Source organism: Pelodiscus sinensis, chromosome 8 (genome assembly GCF_049634645.1).
Source record: "Pelodiscus sinensis isolate JC-2024 chromosome 8, ASM4963464v1, whole genome shotgun sequence".
In the NCBI taxonomy this organism is placed as follows: Eukaryota; Metazoa; Chordata; order Testudines; family Trionychidae; genus Pelodiscus; species Pelodiscus sinensis.
In genome coordinates this window covers 11,830,132-11,853,771 of record NC_134718.1, presented here as the reverse complement: position 1 = coordinate 11,853,771, position 23,640 = coordinate 11,830,132, and the positions used below count along the sequence as shown (strand labels likewise).

The 23,640-nt window shown below is 42.7% G+C and overlaps 1 protein-coding gene across 22 annotated transcripts in view; it reads right to left on the bottom strand.

Moving 5' to 3' along the window:
* The window catches only part of ZMIZ1 (zinc finger MIZ-type containing 1), a 510,613-nt gene that overhangs the window by 376,521 nt on the left and 110,452 nt on the right, over positions 1-23,640 (bottom strand). The gene's annotated exons all lie outside the window — the stretch shown is intronic.

Here is a 23,640-nt window from a genome sequence, read left to right as displayed (position 1 = left end):
TGGTTACAGCAGCCTCAGAAGCACTGCACTTTGACCTGCAGTTAAGTTCTTTACTAGCTATGAAATTAGTAGATTCCTTACTGACACTGCGTGTCTGCGCACACACGTGTTTGTGCATGCACATCTGTGTTTCCACTTTAAACAACACTTGCAAAATAAAAATAACTGAGCGATGTGGCAAAGGGCTGCTTATACACTATATCCCCCTGAAACACTTACAGGAAATAGCTTAAACTCAGCAATCCTTAGAAATCATGTGTAGGTTAGTTAATTCAAAACGTTTTCTACACAGTCTAATCCTTCATGTTCACTTCACAAGCAGAGGTCACCATTAAAATCTGTACAGTTTTACTTTTCACAAGATTGATGCTACTAGGGTATTTCCTGGACTTGGCATAAAGAATACCACTGTAATGTTAATTACCTGCTAACAGCAATTTGCACAGATTTTAATGGGGAGCACTGTCGGTCATACAAAGTTTTAACCAATTCATGCATACCCAGGTCACTTATGTATCATGTTATGTAGAAAACTCTTTTTATGCATCAATTAAATTAGATCCAAGAGCTTAATAATTACTAGTTATGGAGGAGAAAGAGAACTGGACTAAAAGTCGCAAAATAAGTTGCACCTGGCAAGAGTGGTTACACTGAAATACTGTATTTTGCCCTAAAACTAGGAAGAATCTACAAAGCCCTGGCTGCATGCTTGTAACATCCTACCAGACTACTGACATCAAAACAGAGTAGTGTCTATTGCTTTCCAGTAGAACAGGAGGGAGGCTTTTAATTAATTGAAATCTGAATCCTCCCTCTATGATCTGAAGGCCACGCTCTTGTGAACCGACACTGATCGAGACCACCACCAAACTGGAGGCTGGTTGATCATTAGAAAGGGAGATAGGCCAGAAGAAGGTAGCTGAGCCACAGAAGAAGAGGATGACAATTTCCCTTTCCTACTATGTTCACAAACCTTTTAGCTGTGCAATGAAAAAGCCCAGAAGGAGGTAGCACCAGATACCTCTCCAGGAGAGTCAATAGTTTGGGAATACTTTGAAAAAGACATCAGCCTACATCCAATGCCTGAACTGTAGTGCACTTCTAAACTTTGGTTCTTCCTATATGGAGGTATTTCAACATTTGAGGTTTGAATCTTTGCCCTCTCTCACAACAACAAAACCCAAACCTTAACACTCCTGAATTCTTTGTGACAGAACAAAACAGTGTGCCCTGCTGAATCAAGCACATGTCTACTTTAAAAACCTTTTACAACATACAAACATCCATAAAATCAGATGCACAAAAACGAACATTAATCTTAATCTCCGTTGGAGGTGGGGGGAAATACCATCAGTTGTAATTTACAGTGGGTGAAACAAGACAGAAGGTTCCTCCTGCAGAACTCCTCATTTTAATCAGCCACCTTTCTCTGGCTGTTGGTATTAAAAGAAAAAGGCACGCAAGGAGCATGGTGCGGAAGCTAGGCGCTCCCTGTCCCGAAGTTCTACGTCAGTAGGAAGTGGCCAAGTCAACCAACCTCTCTGCCTCAGTCTTCCCCTATATAAAATGGAAACAATGATCCTTTACCAGATTGGGACAGTGGCAGGAACAATTCAAAGACACCTGCAAAGCACTTTAAACAATACAGTCCAGCACTACAGAAAACTAAAGGCTCTTTTATGGCTCTACCAACCAGGATGGAGAAGACGACACACGCGCATGTGTGATAAGAGGTGTTAGCAAGGAAGGGGAGGGGGACAAAGAGAAGGAACTTTGCTTTCCAATGGCCAGATTGGTTTACCACACTGAGTTAAGTCCTGGACAGCACAGCTGCAAGTTATAAATGTCCAAGCAGGCAGACATGAGTGGCATCCCTTCCAGTCTGCCAAAATTCCAAGCAATTAGAACAGCTAGCGCACTCAGCTCTTTCGTGGGTTGCCAGGACAGAGCCTAAACAGCAGGGAAGTATGGAGGGAGAGAGTGTTGTTTTAAGAAACTATGTGAAATCAATTTCATTTTTGATTTCCACTTCAAAATATTATTTGGCTCTCCCTACAGCCTTTATGAATATTTGTCTTACGCTGTCACATGTCCGCCAGAAATCAATATCCTCTTCTCCTCACTAACTAGTCGCCTGTGTCATCACCTTTGCAGCTGCCCACGACAGCAGGAAGAGGAGGACTGGTTTCTTACTTGTCTCATTTCAGACAACTCATAACGTTCGACTTAGACACCAGAGATAAATACTCCTATTTTGTCTGACTGCCAACAGGTTTTAAATCAAATTCTGTGTCTGTCAAATGCACTTTTCCCCTGAGTACATATGGAAGGGCCTCATTTTAGAAAACAACTAATGATCAGAATATGGGGAATTTTAAATTGATCCACCAGGATGGCTAGTGAAGGATTCATACACTCAGGAGATGTGAAAGGAAGCAAAGGACACGCCAAGAGAGTTCAAACGCTCCCATGGAGTACAAATGTCGGGAAGAACAATTACCATTTGTATGGTAGTAATGCCTGTGGGCCCTGATTGCACTAGGCACAATATATACTTGTAACAGGGCTCCCAAGGTTTAACAACTCACAATCTGAATTGACAAGTTGTCCTATGTGCCAGACCCCTCCCTTAATCACCAACTCTCCCTCTCCTCCAGTCATTGGTCCCTCAGCACTAGCATGTCTGACCCCAAAGCAAAGATCAGAATCAGCTTCTAGAAATGGGGGTTACACATTTTATAAAAGCTTATAACTTTTTTCCCCTGGGTTACAAGTGAACAAATGCTTTCTAGATCAAATTTGTAATATAATGATCTACCTCCTTTGTATTTTGATCTTGCCTATGCGTTGCATTTTCCGTCTTGCAAAAAAAGGTTAACAAGCTGTCTTTCTAATTCTCTGCAGTTGCATGCTGGGTAGGTCTAGAGCAGTGGTTTTCAAAACTACAAGTCGCTACCCCACTGCTGGTTGTGGAATGTCAGCAATTGAGTCTCGCTGTAGGGGGATCAGGTGACCAGTGGGGGTGCTAAGGCAGCTAGCTGCCTGCCTGTCCTGGCACCACAGACTGTTGCACCCCAGAAGCGGCCAGCAACAGGCCCCGTTCCTGAGGCTGGGGGGCAGGATAGAGCACAGAGTTCCAGGCACTGCCCCTGCCCCTGCCCCAAGCACTAGCTCCACACTCCCATTGGCTGAGAACCTGCTGCTGGCTAGTTCTGGGGCACAGCATGTTCTGGGTGCGAGAAGAGGCAGGAAGCTACCTTAGCACCCCCGCTGCACTGCTCAGCAGGAGCCACTCAACATAAGCCCGTCCTGCCTCAGCCCTGACTGGCCCCCAAACAAAGCTGGAGCCTCCTCCTCCATCCCAAAACTCTCATCCTCAGCCTGACTCTGGAGTCCAGACTCTAGTCAAATTATGTCGGGTCGGAGAGATCAAAAATTTTCTTCAACTGAGTCACAAGAAAAAAAGTTTGAAAACTACTAGGCTGTGTCTAGACTGCATCCCTTTTCCGTAAAAGGGATGCAAATTAGACACATCGCAATTGCAAATGAAGCGGGGATTTAAATCCTCCCTGCTTCATTTGCATAAACGTGGCTGCCGCTTTTTTCCGGCTCGGAGCTTTGCTGGAAAAAAGCGCCAGTCTAGACGGGGATCTTTCAGAAAATAAAGCCTTTTTTTAAGAGGAATAAGGGATCTTTCGGAAAAGGCTTTATTTTCCGAAAGATCCCCGTCTAGACTGGCGCTTTTTTCCAGCAAAGCTCCGAGCCGGAAAAAAGCGGCAGCCACGTTTATGCAAATGAAGTGGGGGGACTTAAATCCCTGCTTCATTTGCAATTGCGATGTGTCTCATTTGCATCCCTTTTACGGAAAAGGGATGCAGTCTAGATACAGCCCTAGAGTAAGGAGAATGTACAGGGATAGTAACATAGCGCACCAAAGATGCAGCCTAAAGCAATGGAAGGGGGAGTTTCTATCAGTGTAGGAGCACCATCTTTGCAGGTGACACCAGCTGGGTCAATGGAAGCATTCTTCCTGTGATCTAGCTATGTCTACCCTGGAGGTCAGGTTAGCATAGCTTCTTTGCTCAGAGAAAGATTTTTCATACTGACTGAAATAGCTAAGTCAACCTTCATTTTCAGCGTAGACTAGACCTCTATTTAAAGTTTATCCTCCCAGAGAATCGAAGATGAATTTGCTCCAGCCCAGCTACACCCCAGCGGTCCTGCGCGCTCCACACACTCCTTTCTCCCTATTGTCCCTGCCCACCCCTCTGCTCTTTTGCCTTCCCAGCCCAGCTCCTCTGCCCCCTCAGTCCTCGCTCCTTGCAATTCTGTGCCCGGCTTTACCCTGACAGTTCGGTTCCTTCCCTGTCTACCCAACCTGGCTCTCCCTTTACCACTCACTCTGACTCCCTCCTCCTGCCCGGCCGCTCCGCAGACCCAGGTGGGGGTTCAAAGCGGCAGGGAGCTCCTGCCTGCCCACCCTCTCACCCCCCCACTCTGCTGCTTCCCACAGTTGCTGCCATACTGCTACAGTAGTTTTATTTAAAAGGACCAGGGCCCCAGACCGCATTAATTCCATTGGGTCCCTGTGCAACTGCCTCCTTTGTCTCTCCCCGCCCACTGACAGGCACGAGTCTAATACTTACCTCCAAATGGGCACAATTTTGCCTCCGTTAGGAGTAGTCCATGTTATCCTTGTAATGCTCGGTTGGTACACAGAAAAACAACAGGCTTGCCCATGAAACACTAAGGTTGGTAGTGCAAAGGAGTGAAGCAAGAAGTTGCTTATAGCAAAGCAGGATCCATCATTCTGGTTTTATATTATACTTCTTCAAACCTCTAAAGCTGCCTCTACGGGGAGAGATCCATCATTCAAACAATAGCCTGAAATAAACCACAATCTGATGACTGTCATAGCCTCTCTGACACCACTGCCTACCATCTCCCAGCGTTTACACACTAATCAGTTTAGCCTTCCCACTTGGATGCGCGTGAGGCAGCTATTTCTAATGGCTTGTATTTTCTTAAAGCCTCATAGAGCAGACAGCCAGGGTTCTACAATTTCCTCTGCTCTCTGGGCACAGACTGCCCCAAAGGTGGAACAAAACAAGAGAGAGGGCAAAGGAAAAAAACGTTCATTTTCATGCTTCCTGAATCATGGAAAATCTCAGCTCATTTCTAGTTAATATTCGGTTATTCTTTACCAGCGTTTTAAATAAAAATTTTTTTTACAAATCTAACAGTTGTCTATTACGAAAGTTAAAATTCAATTGCTGGTCTCCTCACAAATAGCTTAGGTTTCTCTCTTTTCTTTTTAATTAAGCCAAATACTTAAACACTTTTTTTAATATATTCAATTTAAAAAAAAGATCTTGCCAGCAGCTGAAGTTGATGCGCTTGAAGTATATGTGTCACTCTTATTTGTAACTTTGTTTTATAAATAAATTATATAAATAGGCTTCTTTGATTGCTCAGAGCATCCAGCATTAAGTACTGGGGCATAGCTTTAGGCATAATTGTACTACTGAATTCATCAGCTGCCTAATTATCATTCATTTTGCATGTATTTCTGCTAATTAAAAAGAGAAAAACTCTTAACAACTTTTACATAAATACTATATTTGTTCTCTGTAAAGACATGAGGTTAATTTACTAGTGATTAACAGATTATCTAATTTTATCGCTGTCATTCTGCAGAAGACAGGACCCCACAACCCTGGCAAAAGGAAAAACTGAAGTTCTCTCACTGTCTTCTTGTAACGCCCTCGTTATATCCTACCTAATCTTCGTCACACTCATTTGCTGCATCATTTCCAACTTCAAATTGTAAGCAGACCATCACCCAGGGGGCTCTCCCTGAGCTAACAATGTGAACCTCCATACCTTGAGCAAAAGACAACTCACAGTGACATCAATGGCTCTTGGATCAAGCCCTAAGGGACTATACAGCAATTAAACAACAGCAGCTGGTCCAGACCATCTGATTCAGGCTTGAGCTGTGGGGCTGTAAAATTGCTATGCAAATGTTGAGATTTCCCAAACTCTGAAACCCCACAAAAGGGGAGCATCTCACATCAAGGCTCCCAAGTCTGGATTTCTACACAGTAATGGCAACATAGACTTTATATAAAAATAAAATGTTACCTCTCTCCCCAGGGTGTATTGAGAGGGTTAGAATAAAGTTACATTAAATGGCTACCAATGTAAACCAGGGATTTGTGATTAATGAGATCCAAATTTGCAGAGACTGTGCAAGTATGCATTGTGAGTAGTCCCATTAAAGTCACGGGACAAATCCTTAAACATGTAAACTGTCCCGACTCCACTCAAGTCAATGGAACTGGCACAGCTGAAAACAGCTGAGGGTCTGGTCCACAGTATATAAACTTAAGCATGCAGATAAGTCTCTGCAGGATCAGAGCTAAGGATATGTATTTGGAAAGATGGTTTGTTACTCCTATGTTTTACCCTACCACTAAAAACTAGCTGGTGAAATTACTAGCCCTAATGAATGTACATGAGTCCATCAGAGCTGTGCCTCAAGATTATGGATTTGATTAAAATATGGAACAAAGCAGTAGGCTCTCTAAAAGAAGTCAGCTTTTTTGACAATTTAAAATGTAGAAATTATTCCAATGCACCTTCAAATGAGCATTGTTAACTGACAGGAAGAAACACCCTGTCACTTAGATACTATTAATACAGTTTTAAAAAAGACACATATAAGAAGAGTTAAAGTTAGAATTTCATCAATATTTACAGAAGGGACTACACAATATCTTAGACAAGATTTATTTACAGGTTTGGAGAGCTCTGTATTCCACTGTATGGAAATCTTGTCTGACCCTAAGTTTGATTATTAAAAAAGTCTTACAAGGTTTCTCAAAACATTAAATAGCAGTTGCCGCAATAAACAGGTAACATCTTCACTGAAAACATACTGCCCACAGTTCTCAGATCAATTCAATGTCCTCTTCAGACACTACTCTAGAATGATTAGTACACTTTGCCTGATTCTCTTTTCATATCCACAAAGGCAAAATGGCATTGGACACTTTAATTCATATGCTGTTTTTGTGTGATCTGTTAAGAAAATTTTCGCCTATGTTGTGAACATGCTATACACAGTTCCTCACGTGGTCAGCTCTTCCCTGCCCATCTTCCCATGTCTTTGGCATCTACGTAACCATGCTAGAACAAAATCTCAGGAGACGGTCTTTCACATGGCTTCACAGGCCACCAATATAGCTGCACCATTGACACGTTTTGGGGTTGATTTCTTGGGCCGTATTATTGAGTGCAGTGGAGAGGAACCTGCTTAATTTCATCCAGCCTCTGGCAAGTCTCCACACATCAGGTTAGAGAAGCTCTGAGCCTTTGTGGTTTCCCCACCCCTCCCTGCATGGGTGCAGCACAGGCTCATCTGCTGCAGGAGGAAGCTAGAGTGCCAGGCTGGTCGACTGTCCCAGCGGCCTGTGGGCCCAGGGACGGACAATCAGGGAAGTTGCAAGTCTGGCCCCAGAGCTCCCTTTGGCTGGGAACTGCGGCTAATGGGAGCTGCACAGGTGGCACTTGCAGGCGCAGGCCGTGTACACGGTGCAGAACTACTTAACCACATCATGGCAGCTTCTGGGAATGGCACGGGGGCAAGAGCTGCCTTAGCCCTGCTGCACTGCCAACTGAGAGCTACCGGAGGTAAATGACGCCGTGACAGAGACCATATCCCTCCCTCTCCCGAACCCCAACCCATTCCTAGAGCCTGCACTCCCGCCACGAAATCCTGGCCCTGGGCAGAACCCCCTCCTACACCCTAACACTCTCCCAGACCCTCCATCTCCACCCAATCCCCCCCCCGCGCACAAGTCAGAACCCCCCCTCACATCCTAACTCCCTCCCAGAGCCTGCACCGTCACCCCCAACCCCTCCGCCCCAGCCCTGAGCCCATTCCTGCACTCCAAACCCCTTGGCCCCCATCTGGAGCCCCCTCCCACATCTGAAACTCCTCATTAATGGCCCCATCCTAGAGCCATGGGGAAGACCTTCGCCTGCAGAACTGTGTGTGGACCATCACTGATTTTTTCTATTGGTCAGTGGACCTCAATAGAATAAAGGTTCTCCATCCGCGATCGACTAGATAGACCTAAGACTCAGGAGACCTGGATTCTATGCCAGCTCAGCCATTGGCCTGCTGAGCGATCTTGGGCAAATAACTTTACCTCTGGACCTGTTTCCACATCTGTACAATGGGAATACAACGGTGATTTCCTTTTGTAAAGGGTTTTTGAGATCTACTACTGGCAAATGTTATATAGCAAAAAGTCAAGTATTATTAGCAGTAATCTCATTGTGCCTCTGTTCCTCAGCTACAAATGGGGGAAATATAATCCACTCTCTTTCACTCACCTATTTAGACTATAAAGTCTTTGGAGCAGTGATGGTCTCTTAGTACATATTTATACAGCTCCTGCTATAATAGTGTCCTGACCTCAGCAGGGGCCTTAGGATGCTATTGGAATACAAACAAACAACAAATGCAAAGTTGCTGTCCTTTGTAAATATGGCAGATTTCCTAATGTGCTTGCTTTATTTACATAGTAAATATTTTATTTCCAACTGGAAATAATGTGACAAGGCATAAGGCTTAGTATATTTTACTCATCTGGCATCCATAGATAGCCACTTAATTTAAATATTATGTGGTATGATTATGACTTTATTCAATGACAAGAAAAACAGAAAGGAAATTTTAGACACAAGTAGCAGGGATCTTTCATTTCTGTCACGTGTGTGTGTGTGTGTGTGTGTAAATGATACAATTATGTAAATAAGTACATAACAAATAATTGACAATTATAGAAGTTACACACATATGTATTACTGGTTTATTTGCATATAATCAGTGCAGGAAGAGGAACTAGATGATCTTTTGAGGTCCCTTCCAGCCCTGCATTTCTATGATTCTGTAACAATTATACACTAACATATTTGAATTGATACGTAATTGATCAGAAGTAATAATATTCATGAGCATTTTATTACAATGTTCCTTAATGGACAGAGATATTTAATATAACATAATTTGAAATTGAATAATAGTATTGTTAGAACTTATTACAGATAGTGAACAGAACAATTTCTGCCTCAGGAATTATTTCAGTAACACTTTATGTCATAAGATTTTCATACACCCCCTTTTGATTTCCATTACTAAGTTCAAACTATAAGATTTCTTAAACAGCCAGGAAAAACCAGAAACTTGACAATGACACAATAAAATACATTCCATGTTGAGTAGTCCTTTCCTCACTAGCTTGTGCAGATTACAAAGAAAGGGAGGGGAAGAGAGAGGCACAAACATCTGGAATATCCTCCCCCTATCAATCATAAAACCTTAACAGCTTTTTCTTCAATGTCATCCTTCATCTCTTGGATCCAGACTGCTACCACTTTCAACCTCATCTTTTATTGTTTGCATTGTAGCTACCTAAGATAGTCTGCAAGCTTCTCGGGGCAATAACAGAGTTTGTATCATCTCAATTTGGAACTCTGGTTCGACGTCAATGGTAAAACACCGTTGATTTCTTCAGGGGCAGGATTTCACCCCCCCCCAGTCACCTGTGTTACTAAAATCACTGTCTCCTACAGAATTTTCCTATTTGACGTCTTTTAGTTAGTGGAAGAGTTGGGGGAGGGAGAGGAGTTGGATGCTGCTTAGCAACATTTGCAAGTGCAGCACAGTTTTTATAATAATTTGTAATTTACGCTATGGCTTGTGAAAGAAAAGAACTGTTGCAAATGCTTTTACCCCACAGACTGGTATGTGCAGAGCATGTGTACACCAGCTCCTACAGATTCGGGGCGGGGGGGGGGGGAGGAGAGAGGAGGAAGGAACAGTAAAAAAGCAGCCAGGTTTGCCAGGGTTAATAAATCTGCTCTTTAGATAGACTGAGAACCAGCAATGCACTTGGCAACATTTACAGCCAGTCTGTGAAAGGCACTGGCATCCATAACATCTCTTTAAAGCCCCCTCTTCAAAGCACATTTGATGTTTGCATCATTTTGTTTTTAAATTTGAGTTCACTTCCAAATATTTCCCCAGCCCCCTTTCCCCTGCTCTTCCTCCCCCCCCCCCCCCCCCACACACACACACTTATTTATATGCATGGCGTCCTTTATGGCCTGGTTAGTATCATTCCTACACGAGGGCAGGCCTGTGAAGCATAATTACAGATCTAGTACCTGGCTGTATGTGAACGCTCCCCGTGATGAGGGTTCACTGCCAAATCTAATTTGTGAAGAGCACGATTTGCAGCAGATGGATAGAAAAGGCCCCCGCATGGGGTTGCCTTTCATTCTGCCCACTGGCCTCAGCAAGAAACCATTCACTGTCTCTTCCCAAGGCTAATGATACAGAGCATTCTGCGCAAGACTGAAATAATCCTCGTCCAAAGTTTCTAGCAGTAGCCTTCCCTTGCAAAAGGAGCGCTGCTATACTGCACAGCAGACAGTGAGTGGCTCTACCGATCACTGCTATGGTTTAAGGAGATACCAGCAAATAGTACAGCAGACTTCCGATAATCTGGACCCTTTGGGACCTATGTGGTGCTGGATTATCGGATATGCCGGACTATCAGGAGGTACTATAAGATAGATAGATAGATAGATAGATAGATAGATAGATAGATAGATAGATAGATAGATAGATAGATAGATAGATAGATAGATAGATAGATAGATAGATAGATAGATAGATAGATAGATAGATACACAGTGTATACTGTATATAAAGTGTTTTTAACCCTTTTTATTGTAGCACAAAGACTGTTCAGCGTCACACAATGCCAGTGGCAGACTGACTCTGTCCCGTCCGGTTTCACATGGTTCAGCTGCTGCCGCTGCTGCCTTGTGACTCGCTGTTTGCCAAAGCTCACTCACTAGGCTCTTGCCATTGTGATGTCGGACTATCGGAAGTGCCATACAATCGGAAGTGCCGGACTATGGGAGTTTTACTGTAATTTGATCACATTGTAATTTGATCTCTTTAGGCATGTCTACACTGCAGTTAAAAACACTAGCTGTCCTATGCCATCTGACTTGGCTAAGGGATTCTTAAACTGCAGCGTAGAAATTCAGGGTCTGTCCCAGGAACCTAGAGCCCAGGCTGCAGCCCAAGCTGGAAGGTCTATACTGTAATTAAACAACCTCTTTCCTTAAGCTCCAAAGCCAGAGTCAGCAGCACAGGCCAACCATGGATTTTGGACGGCAGTGTAGACATTCTCTTCGTGTCATGCTTGTCCTTTTGACCTCTCAGCTTCTTCTTGACAACATGCTTGGAGCAACCTCGAATTTTGGTGTTCCAAAAGCCTTTCTATTCCTCTAAATGAGTCCTTTACAAATATCAGCACATACCTTTGGCAAACCTTTCACATGCTGGAATCACTGGCATGTCTGATCCATTATCATGTATATTTCTTTCTGTATTCTAGTACAAGGAATTTGGGGCAGAAATTTAATCTTTATGCACCTTATAACTCACTGCACACACTTTCTTTTTTCAATCTGAGAATTGCAGATAAAGCTCCGCGAGCAAAATTCTCCCATTCTCTCTTATGAGTTCTCACGGTTCATGTTGTGGTTTCTCTGCATACAGAGAAGCCCCTTTTGGTGTTCCATCTAGACAATGAGAGTGAAAAGCTGTTCTTGTTTTGCCATAATATTGCCAGGTGGGCCAAATGCACAATTTTCTGGGAACTGTCATTTGCTTTTTGTACGTTCTGAGTTTCAATGATGCTCTTTCATTTCGTAAGTGAGCAGCCTTGGCTGGAAGTATCATTAGCAAAAAAAGAACCTTGTGTTTCCTCTTCACTTTGTTTCATTATCCAAAACACTGTGTTCTTTTCTTTTTGAGAAACGTCAACACTCCTAACAGTCATCCTGCGAGGCTCCACTCACTGATAAGGAAGCATGAGCCTTATTTAAGTAAAAATGGCTACCTCCTTGGATAGTCAGATACAGGTTGAACGTCTCTATTCCGGCACCCTCGGGACCTGACCGGTGCTGAACCAGACAATTTGCCAGACCATGGAAGGTCAATATTCTCTAGCAGCATCACCAACACTTCCACTGCTTAATGGGCTCTTAGAAGGCATTGAGGGGTAAATTAGAGCTAAATACTAGCACAGAATGCTGAGAGCTGGGACTGGTGGCTATAAACAAAATGTATGGAATGTATGGAACTGCAGAAAACTTGGCCACCCTCATGATAAGTGAACATCTGGCTAACGAAAATCATTCCAGACCATGGATGTTCCAGACCAGAGAATGCCAAACTAGAGAGGTTCAACCTGTATTAGAAGCCCTGTGTTTACTTCTGTACTTCATGCAGCACAGTAGTTCCCTGTCCAATATGCAACGCTCCATAACTTGTTGGGGATGAGAGGTAGTCCAGTCTTAGAACTCCTGGTAGTGGTAAACTGTAGTAAGGCCATGTACGCTGGAAAGGTCTCAGTTAAGGATGTTCAGAGGCAGGTAACTGGCTAATTGTATAATCGATACAACTGTATTTAAATTGCAGAGCCATAGCGGGAGTAAGTCCTGGACCTGGCATGAGCCGGGATTGAGCCAGGCTTGCTCAGTCCCAGCTCGCGCCGGATCGGGGACACTTACATCCCTCGTCTCGGTAGCAGGATTCTCTCTACTGTTGGTTAAGGATGGCTCATTTCAGATGATTGGCATCCCCCACGTGTAAAACACAAAAATTCAGAGACAGATGCAGGGAGCAACGGGCAACAGCAGCATAGCAATGCACAGCAGTTTCACTTCTCCAGTATTATAGCTTTAGGAAAAGAGGAGGAGAAGGCTGGTGGAAGTAAGAAATTTACCAAATTCCCGCTTACAATCAAGCTAACTACACCTGCTGTGTAGGCACAAGGCCTAAACTGACAGACTTTGCATAAGGGGAGCAGAAACAGAGGAAGATCAGAAAGTAAAGCAAAAGCACCCAGTGAAGAGCAAATAAGAGTCGGTGCAAATCCAGACATAATTTGGGAGAATTTTGTCTTCCTCCTCTTATTTTTATGTTTTCCTGGAATCTGAATCTGCCAAGAAACTGTCTGAGGGGTGGGGAAGAGTGAGATTCGCACACCCGTTATTCTGACTTTGAGATTACAAAATGTAAACAGGGAGGTCAGATTGTCAGAACACGTGCAGGATGCCTGCATTCCAATCAGCCTGCCTTGCTGAGGCTTTGGCTCTCGTTGGTGGAAAGATTCAAGCCTGATGAAGTTTGCACCCTGGTTGATAAGGTGGGGGGGGAGGGGAGGAAGGTGTTCTCCAAGCTGCCACAAAATGCATCTCTCCAGATTTGAGTTTTCCCAGTGCTATTCATCAACTGTTTTTAGGGTTGTGAAAAATCAATGAGATCTGTGCTGCAAACTGATCATTATGACAGGAAAACTCTGCAATGGAATTGATTTGCTTAAATATAATAACAATTTAACAATGAGTTGTCGGGGGGGGGCTCAAGATCTCAGACAAAATGTGAGATAAGCAATAAACCTCCTTGCTATGCTAACTAGACAAACTTTTTCTTAAAAAAAAAAAAAATCAGACTTGTTGAAATGAAGATTTTTTTCCAGCAGAAAAAGGGCAGCCGGGGCAGCAGAAACATGATGTGCCATTGGCTGGGCGAATGAATGGATCCCGATTGGTGCATTTATAAATTACACGCAGCAGCAACAATTAAAGATTGTCCCAGTCTTTTAGCTTTATTTCATCCTTTTGTAACAATGTAAAGAGCATATATATAGAAACACTTCCATGAAATCCCAACCTACTCTTCTGCAGGGGACAACACCCCCAAATCAGAAGTGGTCTTGCCATTCAGGGTAAAGAGAACAGAAATTCAAGTAGGACAAAGTATGTGTTTACTTCCATTTACATTCACACCTATTAAACTAACAGTGCAGCTCTTCCCAATTGCAAATCCACTGCCATGTAACTGCTGAAGCGCTCTGGATGGCGCACAGTACACATTCTAATCAAGTGCACCCAGCAATGAACTAGGTAGGATTCAAGAAATCTGGTTTCTATTCTTGGTTCTTCCATTAGATGCTTTGTCTCTCTAGCCCTGCATTCCTCCTCCCATTCTGTATTATTTGGATTATCATAGCCCTACTGTCTGTCTTGTCTATTATAGATCATAAGACTTTGGGTCACAGGCTGCCTCTTATTACCTATTACTACAATGACTAGCACAACAAGACCCCAGCCACCCCAGTCTCATTTGGAATCTTTAGTGATAGAAATGTAGCCGTGTTAGTCTGGTGTAGGCACTACAATACAATTAAAATAATAATACATAATTCCACTGTATGGTTATCCAATGTATTTACATCAGATGAGCTAGAAATGTTGCCTATGCTTCATTCAACAAGTTAACCAAATCAACAAAGAGAAGATCAGCTCTCCTTCTTTTTCACTAGGGGTGGAAGGAACATAGAGACAGATCATACTGACTCACCATACCACCGCTGCTTTCAGTGGATTAACACTTTTATATAGAAATTCAATAGTTTCCATACAATTCTGAGCAATTTATATCTGACGCACTTGCATTCCATTATGCACAAGAATAATGCTTGTACCTAGAACAGGTGCAAATCTGAACCATGGCTAGTCATACATACAGCTCACAAGAAGCACACAGCTAATTGCTTGATTTACAGACACAAACCGGTAGGTTCCTATCAGAATCAGGTCTATCTCAGCTACTCCCACAGAGATGATTTCAGCTTATGAAATGCCGTGTGGAAGCATATTTCATTACCACAGGTGACCACATGCAACTTCTGATCTGCTTCACCCCCCCTCCCCCACTGTAAAGCATCCTAATTTCCAGGTCAGTTTCGGGTCATCCTCAAAAGAAAACTGCATAAGAACAGAGTAGTTGAGATCATATGGTACGAACCCCCTTTCCATCCCACACAGCAATCTCGGAAAGCTATTCTATCCCAGGGATTGTACCACACCTCCCAATAGCAGCATCATGTTGCTCAGAACACTGCCAACAGCCTGTTTGCATCATCGTCAATGGTATGTTTCTTAATATAGCAATACGGGATGAATCGTTCTCCTGGAAAAAGAAGATTCTGACAACCATGGGTAAACACAGAAGCAACAAACAAGCATTCAGCAATGTAAACTGAACTTTGTATATAACAGACAGAGGAAAAAAACAAGGAGTTCTGTGGCACCTTAAAGACTAACTTATTTGGGCATAAGATTTCATGGGCTGGAACATGCTTCCTCAAATGCATCAAATGGAAACTTCCGTTTGGCAGGGATATATGCACATGCAAAGATGGGCGTGTTGCATTACTATGGAGAGGACCAGTGCAAAGGAGGTCAATTCAATCAAGGCGAATGTGGCCTGTTCCCAACAGGTGATAAGGTGTAAAATAGGAAAAGAGGTAAATTTATTTTTTGTAGTGAGCTACAAAACTTAAAAAACAGACTTTGGTGTGAAACTGCAAAGCCGGAATTCATATGCATAGCAGACTAGGTCTCAATAAAAACTCAGATTGGCTAGTTCACTACAAAAAGTAATTGTTCCCCTCAAAATTCACTGCTCCTCTCCCTTCTGCTTCTCTTCTTTCCTACAAATCTTAACTTAATCTAAAACCTAAATCATAATACTTCATTATAATGCAAAAACCTCTCATTTCTCAAATCTAATCGTGTACTTTTATATACTTTCTGGACAGTGTTTAATATTGATTCCACAAATAATCTGTTCTTTTAAAAACTGGATTGTGATTTAAAATTCAATTAATGATTATGCGGAAAGTAATCTGAACTATAATTGCTATATGAGATTAATACTATGGCTCCAAGATGTATGCATTTCTCTGTTCTTCCTCAGGATGATTGGAGACTTTTCTTTTTACATGATATGTGGGTATGAACTATAGATAATGATTTTTAGTCTTTCAGAATTCCATCTCTTGCTGTCAGTTGATGTCAGAATTGGAGTAAGCATTCTACAATAATGTATTCAAGTTATGTAATGAAGGTGGTATCTGAACAGCAAAATCCACACGGCTTGCTAATTATTATGGTTTCAAAAGCCAGATGATCCAGTAGTTAAGGGTGTTAGGCTTGATCTGGGATGCTCAATTGCCAGCACTGATACATATTTGCTTTATGACCCTGGTCAAATCATCCTGGTCTACAATGGGAACTTACATCAACATAGCAATGCTGCCTGAGGGTCTACAAATTCACACCGAGAGACAGCTATGACGACTTAATCCCCAGTGTAGACCTAATTCCCAGTCCTAGGCTGATGGAAGCATTCTTCTGTACACTTGACTACCACCTCTCTGAGAGGTGGATGACTTGCACCAACAGAAGAACCCCTCTGTTAGTGTAGGCATTGTCTACTCTGAAGCTCTGCAGCTGTGATTAGGGCCAGCTCGAGCCATTCCTATGCCCCGGGCAGTGGGCGTGCAACGCTTGCGTGGCTCCGCCCCTGGGCGCATGGCACATGCACGGCCCCACCCTCGGCACGCTGCGCACCTTACAGCTGCCATCAGGCGCACAGTGACTAATGGCAGCTCTAAGGGGAGCCACACGACCCTCAGCCCTGGGCGCACAGCGCCCCTTACAGCTGCCATCAGGCGCCCCCCATAGGTTGGTGCCCTGGACAGTTGCTCAGCTAGGCCTCCCCTCTTTAATCCTCAAGAGAGTTTTGTGATTTTTACTCTATTAGAAGATTCTGGGCACGCAGAAGGTAATGAGGGCCACAGAAATATCTACGGTAGACAGTCAGGCATCGTATTGACCAGACTGGTGCTACCACAATAATACTAGTAAATAGGCTGCTCCCATAGCAAACAGGGAAGTCGAGCTATTTCATTGGTACACTCCTCACTCTTCTCCCTTGCCCAACCACATCTTCCTCCTTTACTTTCTTATCAAGGAGTTTTTTTCTACAATGTGTAAAAAGTGGCTCTCCTGAGTTGCCAGATGCCATTAGTAATCCCTACTCAATCACCGTACGTGGATGCCTCCAGCCAGGAGTGGTGAAAAGTCTTTAAATATTCCGATTTTTAGAATCCTTCTGAAAACCACAGATAATTTTTCTTGTGGTTCCTAAAGTCCACCTGGTAATAAGCAGCTAATTTATGTGGTTGAAGCCCATATTGCTGCTCCACAGAAGACCAGCACAGACCTTTTCTAGTAATGCTCATGGGAGGCAACAGCCAGCCATACTTTCAATAGAACGACTGTTCACTGAAAAACATGGAAGTCTGTCGTTACCATTACAGGACTAGCTCTGCTGATTCTTTAACCTACAGAGAACCAAATATAAAAGATCTTAGAAGCCTTGATGTCGTTGTGCGTGTGTGTGTGTGTGTGTGTGTGTGTGCGCGCACTTTCTTTCTGTCCTCACTGAACAATATACAGTCTTCAGTTTCCTGACAGGAAGAATGTCAGACCAGACATAAACGGATAGTCTACAATGGACACAGGAAGTGTTAGTGAAACAGTATGTTCACAAGACATACAACTTCCCCTCCCCCAAAACAAAGACAAAGAAGAAAAATATCACAGGTGCTCACTGGGAAAGAAATTACAAATTTTTGCCTCGGAAAATTAAATGAAGACCAAAAAGGAATCACTAAACAGAGCTCCCTAAGTGCCCAGCTGTTCTGACTGGTATCATGCAATCTCTCAGACTATTCTCCTTTAACAAGCTACGCTGGCTCAGATGATGCCCAGGCAGCTGTGCTCTTCGCCCAAATCTAGTCTAACACTGGTTTACCTTTTGTGAAAGGAGATTATTCTAAATGAAAAACCCTGAAAGGGATAGCTCCTCTGGGTGATTTGAGCCCTGCATGATCTCTCCACCCTCTTGAAAGATGACACTTCAGCACGATAATTTCCAAAACAGGCAACCAAAATCTAAAGTTGCAGGCCCTCTCCAAAACATATAAAAGCAAAAGAGTCACCACAAAGGTGGGAACTTCTACAGAAAACGTCACCAGATTCATCCACAAGGTCATTACAATACCCTTGTTGAAAGCAATGGAACTCTTTGTTCGGTAAGATCGTAGTTCAGCTCCCTGCTGATTTCAGTTGGCTGTCAATAGCATACTGCTTCAGCCAACTGTATTCGTCACAGAAGTTTTGCTCATCACTTCTGAGCCAATAATTCTTGTCTCCCCTGTGATATAGGCTATCCAGAGCTAGAAGAGTATTAGGATATGTCTACACCATGAAGCTTTTAGAGAGAAGGCTATGTCAACACAACTCTGTCTCTAAGGGTACGTCTAGACCACAAGCCTCTTTCGAAAGAGATCATCTAGACAGCCCCAAGTGTTTAGAAAAAGTGAGCCGCTTTTTTGAAGAACACCCAGGCAATCTGGATGTTCTCTTTCGAAAAAAACCCTGTTTGCACTCAAGAAAGCTTTTTTTCTAAAGAGATCTTTCGAAAAAAGGCATTCTTCCTCGTAAAAGCAGGTTTACCGCTGTCAAAAAACCTGCCGCATTCTTTCGCTTTAATTTCGACAGAACGTGACGGCAGTCTAGATGCAAGTGAAGTTTTTTTGAAAAAAGACCACCTGTTTTAAAAAAAACCTGTAGTATAGACATAGCCAAAAAGTCAGCGTGCGTCAACACTATTTGTCCATACTTTTACCCACACAAAACTTCTACCCCCAATGAGCAGCTTTCTCTGTCCTTTGTCCTTTACAGGGGAGGAGAGGCACCCATGAAATTTGTTCATCGAGTACAACTGTAGACATAGATAGGGTTGCCAGATGGTTTCAACAAAAATACCCAACACACTTGACATTACATCACAATCTACATTAAATCTTATTTAGAAAATACCGGACATTTATATTTTCTCATGTATATTTTCTCAGTTTGTTTCCCGAACAGAAAGCTCAAATACTGGACTGTCCGGTTCAAAACTGGACACCTGGCAACCCTAGACATAGCCTTACTAGTAAGCATCTTCACTAAAGCTATGTCTACACTACACAGCTGTATGACTGTGTCATACAGCCGGGTCGCTAAAAGTCAGGAAGTGTAAACACTTGTTGGCAGGGGTGATGGGTATCTTAGGCGGGGCCCTGCCCACACTCCACCCCCAGAAGGCCTACTGTACGTGTACTGGGAGTGGATGTTGCTGCCCCCAGTACCCGCCATCCTACCCTGGTACTCCAGGGCCAGGGCAGCTGGGGCCGTGCGCCTCCTGCCCTCCCCTGTGCTCCGGGGCCAGGGGTTGCGTGCCCTCCTCCCTCCCCAGTAATCTGAAAACCAGGAACCTCCAGCTTCATGTGGTGCAGGGGGTGGAGCATGGGCAGAAGAGGCGGGGCTGGGGGGATTGCCTCCTCCAGGCATACTTTTACTCACTATCCATGACTGTAGGGCATTTGCTAACAAAAAACTTCCACTCCTGATGAGCAGCTGTCAACAAAGCACTGTTCACACTAGTACTTGGTGCAGCAAAGCCTTTGTCATTGAGGGGGAGGGATATAAGCACCCGTGAACGACAAACCTTTTCGCTTGATTGCCAGTGTAGACAAAGCCTAACTCTCCTCCCTCCTGCTACTGTGAGAGGTTTCTCTCCATCAATTCTAACCAATGAAATACATTCAGTCTCCTTTCTCTGCTCTCAGAGAGTTTACAGGCCCTAAAATATTGTGTTACTCCATTTGGGGGAGATTTTTCAAATGTGCCAATGAAAGTTAGGCACCTAATTCACTGAAGGAGAATGAGAAGTAAACACAATTCCCATTTGTGCTTTTGAAATATTTCCCCTTTCCATAGCAGGAAACAACACCAACACCTCATAGGCCATTCTGTATATTTTCTAATAGGAAAAAAATAATTTTCAGAAGCCATTGCAATTGGGATTTTATATTTACAATTACAAGAGAGCAAATTAATTCACTGTGTTATTTCCCTCAAGTAGGCAGAAGCCAGCGGCATGATGGAGCAGTCTCATCACAGCAGCAAAACTTGCCTTGCTAAAAGACTGCTCCAGCAGCTGCAGCCCATCTATTTGTTTTATTTGGCCTTTTGAACATCTGCATAACTTGCATGCTTCAAATACTAGGTTACTGTTTTCCTTTTCCACAGAACAAAAAAAGCACAACCATGGGATTTACCTGGCTTTCAGATTCACAATACGTGGGTGAAACCCGACACTGAAACAAATGCCAGAATATGCTTCAGAAGCTTTGTTTCCCTATATAGAACCAATTTGTGGTGTTTCATCCTGGCTCAAGTTACATCCATTAATTACAAAGTTACTAGAAAGAATAATGATATCCACACAACTAGACTCTTTCCAATTGAAAGGCTACCAATCATTATCGTTCTACCCCTTGGCTTACATGATAAAATGTTTGTAGAAGATAAAGACCGTAGTGCAGATATATAATTTAGAATTATTGAATCGTTTGGTCATTTAAAGATTGGATCAAATAAAATCATCTAAATTAGTTTCTTTCTTTCCTCCAGCCAATCCTCCATGTTGGCAACACTATGTTTTCCATTTTTTCTGGTGCACTAAGATATTAAACATAGGGGTCAGCTGTGCCAAATTGCTAGCCACATTAAAAAAATCAACTTGAGGGAGGAGGAGACCAAAAGTGAAAATTCACGTATGCTACAATGGCCAAAGAAAATGGCATGAACTACATAGTGAAAAGTTTGTATGGTATAGAGTTTTGCCATAGGGTTATGGTGCCCACACAGCTTATCACACCCTAAAATCTTGCACCCTCACAACTGCAGAAAGCTTCATATGCATACCAATCAGTGTTAGACAAAAGTGCTTAATTGCCTTAAAACTAGGTTACCATGAAAGGAACTGCTACAGGCTGAAGTAAGGTGGACGTTAATGAGAAAAAAGTTGAATTGGCCTATAGGCCAGAGTCTCAGAGGACATAAATTAAATTAAATTCAAGTCAATGAAGCTATACCAGTTACACCAACTGGGTATCCTGCCCTGTAACCAAGTGATGCAGAGTTTTGGAGTACCCAAGATGGAATAGCAAAAGCAACACAAGCAAAAGCCTTAGGTCTAGGGTGGGTAATTTTGGCAGCGGAGCAAGGATCAGAGGCATACTGTAGAAATCAAGGTGCTAACCTAAAAACATTTATCCTTCTTAAAAAAAGGTTTGGTCTTGTTTAAAGCAGTTGTCAAATTAAAAGGCACATACCAAATACGTGTCGCAGTATAATCTCATCAAGATGCTCTGTTTAGGAATCGTGACTACTCCAGTGTTTGCAACATTTTGAATACCAAAATCTCACCCTCTTCTCATTTGATCGTAAATGTAGGGTGGTCTTGAGCCACCTGGATCTTTGAAAGGGGTTGTGGCCTCCAGATTGAGAATCTACAGGCTCCTGAACTCAGATTAAGAAGTGTAACTGAGACCAGTTAGGCCAGTGTTTCTGAAAGTTTTCCGCTAAATTGCTTTCAGAAACACGTTAACTGGCCACCCTGGTTTGTTTATTTACTGGCGCTGCGGCCACGGAGCCTTGCGGCTCCCATTGGCTCCGTTTTGTCCTTTGTAGCCATGGTGGCCCGGCCCATTAACTTACAAATGAAAATTTTTGTATGCTGGCTGTTTAGACAATCCCTATTGCCTTATAGAAAAAAAATGTATTAAGTATATTTTAATCAGACAATAAAAGCATGATATAGATATATAACACCATATAGACCCACCACATTTATCACAAGTTCAAGTCAGTTAGATAGGGATACACAAAAGCTAGTAAAGTAAAACCTACAAATAATTCTAAAACAAGTCTCCCAGGCATATGATCTACCACTCTACTTGGAGTTCCAGTATTTCTAAATTAAGGAATGAGCAGCAATTCTCCCTCTTTTTTTGGCGGGGAAAGGAGGGAGAATGGGGAGGAAGAGCAAGGCAGAAGAAAAAGGATGAGAAAAAAAAGAGAGAGAAAGCAGCAGGATATTTAACTTTACAGGAAATCAATGTATACAATCTGCAAAACAAGCAAAATTCAAAATTTCTAAATGGGCTACTTCCTTCAAGATGAAAATGGTATTTTTTCTCCATTAGCAAAATCTGGGCTCTCTAGCAGAATTCCATTTGTGATCCTAAATAAAGTAAATTAGAAGCGTTAATTGCCTATACAAATATTTCAGGGTAGCGTTTACGTAATCAACAGTACATTAAATACTAGAGAGCTGTGCTTGCTGATAGGCGAAAGAACAAGTTTGAAAGGCAACTGCATTGCCAATTAGCTTTCAACAAATATGTACACAAGCTGTGCGTGCAGGCTTAGAAAACTTAGCTTCCTCATTCACTGCAGAATGCCACGTTTTAGAATAGCTGATTTTTTCTATGCTGAAACCTTTAGTTAGCATAGAAGAATTAGAACAAGTGGGTGGCAAACTGCGTTCCCTGCAAGCTGAGCGCTTGTGTGGCCACTCAAAGAGAGATTCAAATGCCACCCAGCAGATTAGCAGAGTGCCCACAGCTACTTTTTGTTTATACTGCTTGTGCACATTTGTGCGTGCCTTGGTGCACACAATAAAATGTATTCCACACATGGATGAAAAAAATTCCACTCATGGATGGAAAACATTAGAGGGAAATTGGTGGCAAACTGTGGTCAACCACAGGTTTAAAAAAGTTAGACTTTAAATGTCAAGTTTGGAACATTGTTTTTGGTAGATTATGGTCATGAATACTGAAGCCAAGGTCCACATGGGACAAAAACTCAAACCAGAGAAATCTTTAGGTTATCTTAATATCACGGCCAGTCTGAAAAGGAAGACTGAAAACTGCCTATCCATCCAATGCCTTTCTTTCTATAGGGCCTCCTACAATGCTCAGATCTTATGTAACTTTAACGGTGGTCAATCGGCTGGGCCAGAAGATGTATTTCTTAAAAAACACACCACAAGCCTTCCATGGATGGCAAGGAGACATTTCATTGCCAACATGATGCTCCATATTCCTTCTACTCTTTCTTTACTGTTCTTTCTTAACTCCCTCTACTCATTAGGAGCCCCTTCAGGAATAGTTCATGGAAATGGGTTGTGTGGAGAAAGAGTAAAAGGAGAACACCCTATCAGAACAGTGGAGAGGATCCAAACATCATCTATAAGCCTAATGAAAGAAGTTCACTTATTGGAAAATGTAGCAATTTTTCTCCCAGGCCAGGTACCTTGGATGTTGTGGGCATAAGCAAGAGGTGGAAGGTATAAACAACCCATGTGACCTGCAACAGACCAGAATAGTTTCCTTTGAAGGAGGACTTCGGCTTACAAAAATTTATATTTGGTTGCAAAACTGCCTCACGCTCTCCAAAACAGAACAAACAGATGTCATAAAAAGACTGACTGATCAATTGTTTCTGAATCAACATGACCAACTCTAGTCACAAACTAAACAGGAAAGAGGATTTATTCCATATAGGATGTCATTTCTCTGCATTTGGAATATGTGCCATTTTTAAACTTCATTCTGATGGCCACTACAATTGTCATCACTGAAAAAAAATGCAGTCTGATTGGTTTTACCCAAACATTTCAACACACTGTAATTGATAGTGAATATGGTACCCTGACACACATAT